General features: G+C 38.7%; 1 pseudogene; it reads right to left on the bottom strand.

Annotated features, from left to right (window-relative positions):
• Positions 1–6: 6 nt before the first annotated feature.
• On the bottom strand, positions 7–1,916 carry LOC138167186 (heat shock protein HSP 90-beta pseudogene; annotated as a pseudogene).
• Positions 1,917–9,020: the final 7,104 nt, after the last annotated feature.

Here is a 9,020-nt window from a genome sequence, read left to right as displayed (position 1 = left end):
GTAACCCATTGTGGAGTTGTCTCTCAATGCCTGGGCCTTCATGATGCGTTCCATGTTGGCCGTCCAGCCATATGTGCTAGTCACAATGCAACAGGGTGAAGACACCAGCCGATTGGAGATTGTCACTTTCTCAACCTTCTTATCCAGAATTTCCTTCATTAGCTTGCACAAGTTCTCAAACTTTGCCTTGCTCTCCTCCATTTTTTTCTTCTCTTCTTCATCCTCTGGAAGTTCTAACCCTTCCTTAGTAACGGAGACAAGGGTCTTCCCATCAAATTCCTTTAGCTGCTGCACACAGTGCTCATCAATGGGCTCTGTCATGTATACCACTTCAAAACCACGTTTCCGCACCCGCTCCACAAAAGCAGAGTTGGCCACTTGTTCTTTGCTCTCACCAGTGATATAGTAGATGCATTTCTGGGTTTCCTTCATTCTAGATACATATTCAGACAAGGAAGTCATCTCATCTCCTGACTGAGATGTGTGATAACGTAACAGTTCAGATAGACAGCGCCTGTTGGTTGAGTCCTCATGGATTCCAAGCTTCAGATTTTTCGAAAAGGCCTCATAGAACTTTTTGTAGTTTTCTTTGTCTTCTGCCGGTTCAGAGAAGAGCTCTAGACACTTCTTGACAATGTTCTTACATATGACCTTCAAGATCTTACTCTGCTGCAGCATCTCTCTGGAAATGTTGAGGGGCAGATCCTCAGAGTCTACCACACCTCGGATAAAATTAAGATACTCAGGAATTAGCTCATCACAACTGTCCATGATGAACACACGCCGTACATACAGCTTAATGTTGTTGTTCTTCTTCTTCTTGATTTCAAAGAGATCAAAAGGAGCCCGGCAGGGGATGAAGAGCAGAGCTCTGAATTCCAGCTGACCTTCCACAGAGAAATGCTTTACTGCCAAGTGATCTTCCCAATCATTGGTGAGGCTCTTATAAAACTCGCCATATTCCTCTTGGCTGATGTCATCAGGGTTACGTGTCCAGATGGGTTTAGTCTTGTTCAGCTCTTCCTGATCAATGTATTTCTCCTTGGTCTTCTTGGTTTTCTTCTTCTTGTCCTTGCCTTCATCTTCTTCATCAGATCCTACATCTTCAATCTTGGGTTTCTCCTCATCTTTGGCTGGTTCTTCCTCTTCTTTCTCTTTGTCTTCCTCTGTCTCATCATCACTGATTTCCTTCTCTCGTTCTTTCTCCAGATAAAGTGTGATGGGATAGCCAATGAATTGAGAGTGCTTCTTTACAACCTCCTTGACCCTCCTCTCTTCCAGATACTCTGTCTGGTCTTCTTTCAGATGTAAGATCACCTTGGTGCCCCTACCAATAGGCTCACTATGGTCAGCACGGACTGTGAAAGAGCCACCAGCAGAAGACTCCCAGGCATACTGTTCATCATCATTGTGCTTGGTGATGACAACTACTTTCTCTGCCACCAAGTAAGCAGAATACAAACCCACACCAAACTGACCAATCATGGAGATGTCTGCTCCAGCCTGCAAAGCCTCCATGAAAGCCTTGGTGCCAGACTTGGCAATGGTCCCCAAGTTATTGATCAAATCAGCTTTTGTCATGCCAATGCCAGTATCCACCAAAGTCAGAGTACGCTCCTGAGGGTTGGGGATGATGTCAATCTTTAGTTCTTTACCACTGTCCAATTTGGAAGGATCTGTCAAACTCTCATAACGGATCTTGTCCAGGGCATCAGAGGCATTGGAAATGATCTCTCGAAGGAAGATTTCCTTATTAGAATAGAAGGTGTTGATGATCAAGGACAAAAGCTGGGCAATCTCTGCCTGGAAGGCAAAGGTCTCCACCTCCTCCTCTCCATGCTGTACTTCCTCAGGCATCTTGAGTGGTTGCAGAGAAGAAGGCCAGTTGAGGGAAGTGCGGAATCCAGCAGCACTGAAGACAGGGTACCATAAGGAGCTTGGCACAAGAGCCAAACTTTTGAACTCTTGAATGTGGATTACCCAACAAGATAACCCCCAAACTGGGAACATTTCACTCACAGTATGCTGCCTTCCAAGGTTCCATGTTGCATATATCTACCATGTGTTTCTGCAGGAATAGTAGCAGCCCTGGATGCTACTATCTCATGGAGTGAAAAAGTCCCTTTTCCAAGACTAAGAACCCTAGTCTCAGCTATATGCAGAAAAAAAAGACTCAGTAAGCCCAGGTGGCCAGGAACACCTATCAAAGAACATATGTTCAAACACATATAGTTTACTATGTGCTTCTACCAAGGTCATTAATTGCTTCTGGGGGTGTTGGAAGAAAAAAACTACACATGGGCACAGGTTCTTCCTACTCCCTCCCTTTGCCTAGAGTACACGTGGCTGTTTTGCTGAATATCAGCCTGTCCTCTGAAGGCAAACAGGAAGCTAGGAAGAGAGAACTAGAGGTGGTCTCAAAGCTTGCTTTTATAGACCACAGGGAGGGGGTAGCTTTTTCAAACAGATATCCATTTCCTTAAATCCTTACCATGCTTGTCACCAGAAAGAGAAATAAAACAGATACTCCAGATTTTTTAGTTTGTCTGATACTAGAAAGTTTATGCCTGTTCAGTAATCCTTTTACTCTTCCCTAATTGACTACAGGGGGGAATAGGGTTGCAGTGAAGAAAGCATTGGGTGAGAAGTCAGAAAGACTTCTGAGTTCAAATCTGGCCTTAGATGCGTACTAGCTGTGTGACCTTGGACAAGTCACTTACCCTTTTCCCTCAGATTCCTCATCTGTAAAATGAGCTGTAGGAGGAAATGGCAAGCCACTCCAGTACCTTTGCCAGGAAAGTGTTGGACACAAGCAAAAACAATTGACTACATTACATTCCAACCAGCAGTGTCAAACTCAAGTAGAAACAGGTCCAGTAAACAATACATAAGGATCCCTGCTGGCTGCATATTACCTAGAAACAAAGGATCTCTCTGTGTTCTATTGTATTTTTATTTATTTTGTTAAAACATATCTTCATGACATTTTTTAATCAGGGGGTGGAGGGTCATATTTGATACCTCTATTCTAAATCTTTTTTTCCTCAAGCCTCCCATTTCACCCCTCATGTCTTATCCACAGAGAACTCTCTTAATTTACTGAGAGAATAGAAACATTCTAAACATGAGCTCTCTCTTCTCCCTTTGTCTACATCTCAAAACCTATTGACTTTATCCCCACCTTATCCCTGTGGTCATCTTGGAACCAGGTGCCTTGACACTTAAAGCAGATACCACACCCAGGGGTGACATAACTCTTTCAGCCCAGGAACTCCTGCCCTGGGGCTCCTGCTATCCTAATTAGTATGTGTCTCATGTGACCCACCCAGATTTAGGCAGGCTCCAGCCATGTCTATGAGGCTAGGTGGTGCAAGGGCTGCTAGGTGGCACAGTGGATAGAGTACCAGGCCTGGAGTCAAGAAGACTCATCTTCCCAAGTTCAAATCTGGCCTCAGATACCTACTTGCTATGTGACTCTGGGCACATAACCCTGTTGGCCTCATTTTCCTCATCTGTAAAATGAGTTGGAGAAGGAAATGGCCAACCACTCCAATAATCCCAAATGGAATAACAAAGAGTCAGACATGCCTGAAATGACTGAAAACCAACAACTAGCAATGCTTCAGTTGACTCTAGTGATCTTTGAAGGGAGGCTAGTCTCAGTGTTGATCATGAAAAGCAGAGCACAACAAACCAAGGGGAATGGATTTGGAACATTAGACTATCCCCAACACTAGAGGTTTACTTAGCCAGAGTTTTTTAAGCCTATACCTCTTATATTTTCACATAACCCAGCATCCTCCTGCCTTTCTAGTCTTCTTACTCCCCAACAGTACTCTTCAATCCAGCAACACTGGCCTCCTGGCTGTTCCACACCTTCTCCAATCCCTCTTAATTTCTTCTGCTAATTACTTTCTATTTTCTGTGTATAGCTTGCTTTGCATATATTTGTTTGCATGTTGTCTCGCCCATTAGACTGTGAAATCCTTGAGAGACAGGGACTGTCTTTTGTCTCTTTTTGCATCCCTAGTGATTAGTCCAGTCCTTGGTACACTATGGAAATTTAATAAATGTTTGCTGATTAACTGATTTCCTTTAATCAATGTACTTTCAGTTATGTGTCAGTAACCCTTCTAGGATCATATGAAGTTGGGAAAGAGATTATGATCCCATGTGAATGAAGGTATAATCCAAATGAATCGATCCTCTTCAAAAGGAAAGGCAAAAAACTTTGAGCTAGACATTGTACTAAGTAAGCATTTTACAAATATTTCATTTGATGCCCAGAACAACCCTGGGAGGTAGATGCTATTATCACTCTCATTCTACAGATGAGGAAATCAAGGAAGACAGAGGTTAAATGACTTGTCTGATGTCACACAGCTATTAAGTGTCTAAGGCTGGGTTTGACCTCATGTCTTTGTACATATTTGAATTAACATTGCATATATTTCCAACCCTATTAAGAGTAGAACATAAGCTCCATTAGGGTAAAGATTGCTTCTTCTCTTTGCCTTTCTGTTCCCAGGACTTAATTCAGTGTCTTCCACATAGGAAGTGGTTAACTCAGGCCTATTTAACTGAATTGAACTGAAGTATGACTTTGTCTAACACGAGGAAGTTTTCCCTATTTTTTAAAATGCATTCCATATTAATGATTGCAGCCAAAGCAGTACTTGTGGGAAATTTTATATCTCTAAAACATTACATCAATAAAATAGAGAAAAAGTAGATCAATGAATTGGGCAAACAACTAAAGAAGCTAGAAAAAGAACAAATTAAAAATCCCTAATTAAAAACCAAGTTGGAAATCCTAAAAATCAAAGGAGACATTAATAAAATTGAAAGTAAGGAAAACATTGAACTAATAAATGAAACTAGAATCTGGTTTTATGGGGAAAAAACAATAAAATAGATGAACTAGTGGTTGATTTTATTTAAGAAAGGAAAGAAGAAAGCCAAATCACTAGTCATCAATGATGAAAGAGTGATTTTGCCACCAATGAAGAAGAAATTAAGATAATTGTTAGGAGCTATTTTGCCCAATTATATGCCAATAAATTTAACAATCTACATGAAATGGATGAATAGTTACAAAAGTATAAATGACCCAGATTAACAGAAGAAGAAATAAAACCCTTAAATAACCCAATCTTAGGAAAAGAAATTCAACAAGTCATCAATTAATTTCCTAAGAAAAAATCCCCAGGACCAGATGGATTCACAAGCAAGTTCTACCAAACATTTAAAGACAATTAATCCCAATACTATATAATCTATTTAAGAAAATAAGTGGAGTCCTACCAAATTCCTTTTATGACACAAATATGGTGCTAATACCTAAACCATCAAGAGCCAAAACAGAGAAAGAAAACTATAGACCAATTTCCCTAATAAATACCAATGCAAAAATTTTAAATAAAATACTAGGAGATTACAGCAATAAATCACAGGGATCATACACTATGACTAGGTGGAATACATACCAAGAATGCAGGGCTGGTTCAATATCAGGAAAACAGTTAGCATAATTGACCATATCAATAACAAAACCTACAGAAATCATATTATTTCAATAGATGCACAAAAATCCTTTAACAATATATAGCACCCATTCTATTAAAAACACTAGAGAACATAGAAATAAATGGAGCTTACCTTAAAATGATAAGTAATATTTATCATCTAAAACCATCAGCAGGTATTATCTGTAATGGGGAATAAGCTAGATGCCTTTCCAATACAATCAAGGGTGAAACAAGGGTGCCCATTATCACCTCTGTTATTTAATATTGTTCTAGAAACGTTAACAATAATAGCAATAAGAGAAGAAAAAGAAATTAAAAGAATTAGAATAGGCAATGAGAAAACAAAACTATCACTCTTTGCAGATGATATGATGGTTTACTTAGAAAATCCTAGAGAACCAACTAAAAATTACTTGAAATTATTAACAACTTTAGCAAAGTTGCAGTATATAAAATAAACACACATAAATTATCAACATTGCTACATATTACCAACAAAGTCCAGCAGCAAGACAGAGAAAAATAAGTATAGACAATATAAAATACTTGGGAGTCTACCTGCCCTTGACAAACCCAAGAATTATATGAACACAACTATAAAACACTTATCATACAATAGTTAGATCTAAACAACTGGAAAAATATTAATTGCTCATGGGTAGACTGAGCCAATATAGTAAAAATGATAATTCTACCTAAATTAGTCTACGTATTCAGTGCCATACAAAACTATCAAAAAATATTTTATAGAGCTTCATCTGGAAGAACAAAAACAAGGATATCAAGAGATTCAATGAAAAAAAGCATGAAAGAAGATGGTCTAGACATGCCAGATTCCAAATTGTATTATAAAGCAGTAATTATTTAAACAATCTGCTACTGGCTAAGAAATAGAGTGGTGGATCCATAGAATAGATTAGGTACAAATTACATTATAGTAAATGACCGTAGTAATCTAGCATATAATAAGCTCCAAGTTTTTGGAACAAAAGCTCATTATTTGACAAAAACTGCTGGGGGGGTGCGGCTAGGTGGTGCAGTGAATAGAGTACCAGCTCTGGAGTCAGGAGGACCTGAGTTCAAATCTAGCCTCAGACACTTATCACTTATTAGCCGTGTAACATTGGGCAAGTTACTTAATCCCAATTGCCCTCCAAAAAGCAAAAACAAAAAAAAAACATTGTTTTGGGCGACTAGGTGGCACAGCGAGTAGAGCACTAGCCCTGGAGTCAGGAGGACCTGAGTTCGGATCTGACCTCAGACACTTCACACGCACACACACACACACACACACACACACACACAAAACCTAGCCATGTGACCTTGGGCAAGTCACTTAACCCCAATTGCCCTCCAAAAAGCAAAAAAAAAAAAAAACTGCTGGGAAAATTGGAAAACAGTATGGCAAAAGCTAGGTATAGACCAACATCTCACACTGTATATCATGATAAGGTCAAAATGGGTACATGATTTATACATAAAGGGTGATAGAAAAAGCAAATTAAGAGAGAATGAAATAATTTATCTATAAGATTTATGAATAAGAGAAGAATTTAGGACTAAAGAAGATACAGAGAGCATTACTAAATATAAAAAATATAAATATTTTGATTGCATAAAATTTAAAAGTCTTTGCATAAACAAGACCAATGCAACCAAAATTAGAAAGAAAACAAAAGACTGGGGGGGGGGATTTACAAGAAGTTATCTCTGAAAAGGGCCCCATTTCTCAAATACATAGAGAAGTGAGTCAAATTTATGAAAATACAACTCATTCTCCAATTGATAAATGACCAAAGGATAGGAATAGGCAATTTTCAGACAAAGAAATCAAAGCTATCTATAGTCATATTAAAAAAAGTACTCTAAATCACTATTGATCAGAGAAACGCAAATTAAAACAACTCTGAGGTACCACATCACACCTATCCGAGTGCCTAATATGGCAAAAAAGGAAAATGCTGGATGTTGGAGAGGATGGAGGAAAACTGGGACTCTAATGCTCTGTTGGTGGAGTTGTGAACTCATCCAATCATTCTGGAGAGCAATTTGGAACTATGCCCAAAGGGCTATAAAACTGTGCATACCTTTGATCTAGCCCTATCACTTCCAGGTCTATATCCCAAAGACAATGGGAAAGGACCTATTTGTACAAAAACATTAATAACAGAGGTGACTAGGTGGTGCAGTGAATAGAGCACTGGCCCTGGAATCAGGAGGACCTGAGTTCAAATGTGGCCTCAGACACTTATCACTTATTAGCCGTGTAACATTGGGAAAGTCACTTAACCCTAATTGCTCTGCCTTCTCCCCACCAAAAAGCAAAATATATATTTATAGCAGTTCTTTTTGTGGTGGCTAAGAATTGAAAATCAAAGGGATGCCCATCAATTGGGTAAGGCTAAACCAGCTGTGGTATATGATGGTAATAGAAGTGACAAGCAGGATGATTTCAGAAAAACCTGGAAAGAATTATATGAACTGATGTACAGTGAACAGAACGAGTAGAACATTAAACACAATAACAGCAATATTGTATGATAAAGAACTGTGAATGACTTAGCTATTTTCAGCAATGCAATAATCCAAGACAATCCCAAAGGACTAAAGATGAAGCAAACTATCTGCCTCCAGAGAAAGAACTGATATTGTTTGAATACAGACTGAAGCATATTATTTTTCACTTCCTTTCATTTTTGTCTTTCATTTGAGTCTTCTTGTAAAAATAACCCACATGGAAATGTGTTACATAATTGCACATGTATAACCTATATCTTATTGGTTACTATCTCAGGGAGTAGGGAGGGAAGGGAGGGATGGAATTTGGAACTCAATTTTTTAAATAAAAAGGTTTAAAATTTTTAAGAAGAATTATTAAAGTAAGAAAACCATTGAATTAATAAATAAAACTAAGAGTTGTTTTCATGAAAAAAATAGATAAACCTTTGGTTAACTTGATGAAAGAAAGAAAGAAAGAAAGAAAGAAAGAAAGAAAGAAAGAAAGAAAGAAAGAAAGAAAGAAAGAAAGAAAGAAAGAAAGAAAGAAAGAAAGAAAGAAAGAAAGAAAGAAAGAAAGAAAGAAAGAAAGAAAGAAAGAAAGAAAGAAAGAAAGAAAGAAAGAAAGAAAGAAAGAGGCAGCTAGGTGGCTCAGTGAATAGAGCACTGGCCCTGGAGTCAGGAGGACCTAAGTTCAAATTTGACCTCAGACACAACACAAAAACTAGCTGTGTGACCTTGGGCAAGTCACTTAACCCCAATTGCCCTACCTTCCACTCTCCAAAAAGCAGGAAGGCAGGGAGGAAGGAAGGAAGGCAGGAAGGCAGGCAGGAAGGCAGGAAGGAAGGAAGGAAGGAAGGAAGGAAGGAAGGAAGGAAGGAAGGAGAAAACCAAATTACCAGTATCAAAAAAGAAAAGGGTGAATTCACCACCAACGAAGAGGAAATTAAAGTAATATTTAGGAGCTATTTTGCCCACTTGTGTGCCAATAAACCT

This window comes from Petaurus breviceps, unplaced genomic scaffold, assembly GCF_028583685.1.
Source record: "Petaurus breviceps papuanus isolate PSGF00001 unplaced genomic scaffold, PetGlider_PUasm1.0 227, whole genome shotgun sequence".
Taxonomy (NCBI): domain Eukaryota; kingdom Metazoa; phylum Chordata; class Mammalia; order Diprotodontia; family Petauridae; genus Petaurus; species Petaurus breviceps.
This window is presented reverse-complemented; position numbering and strand designations above follow the sequence as displayed.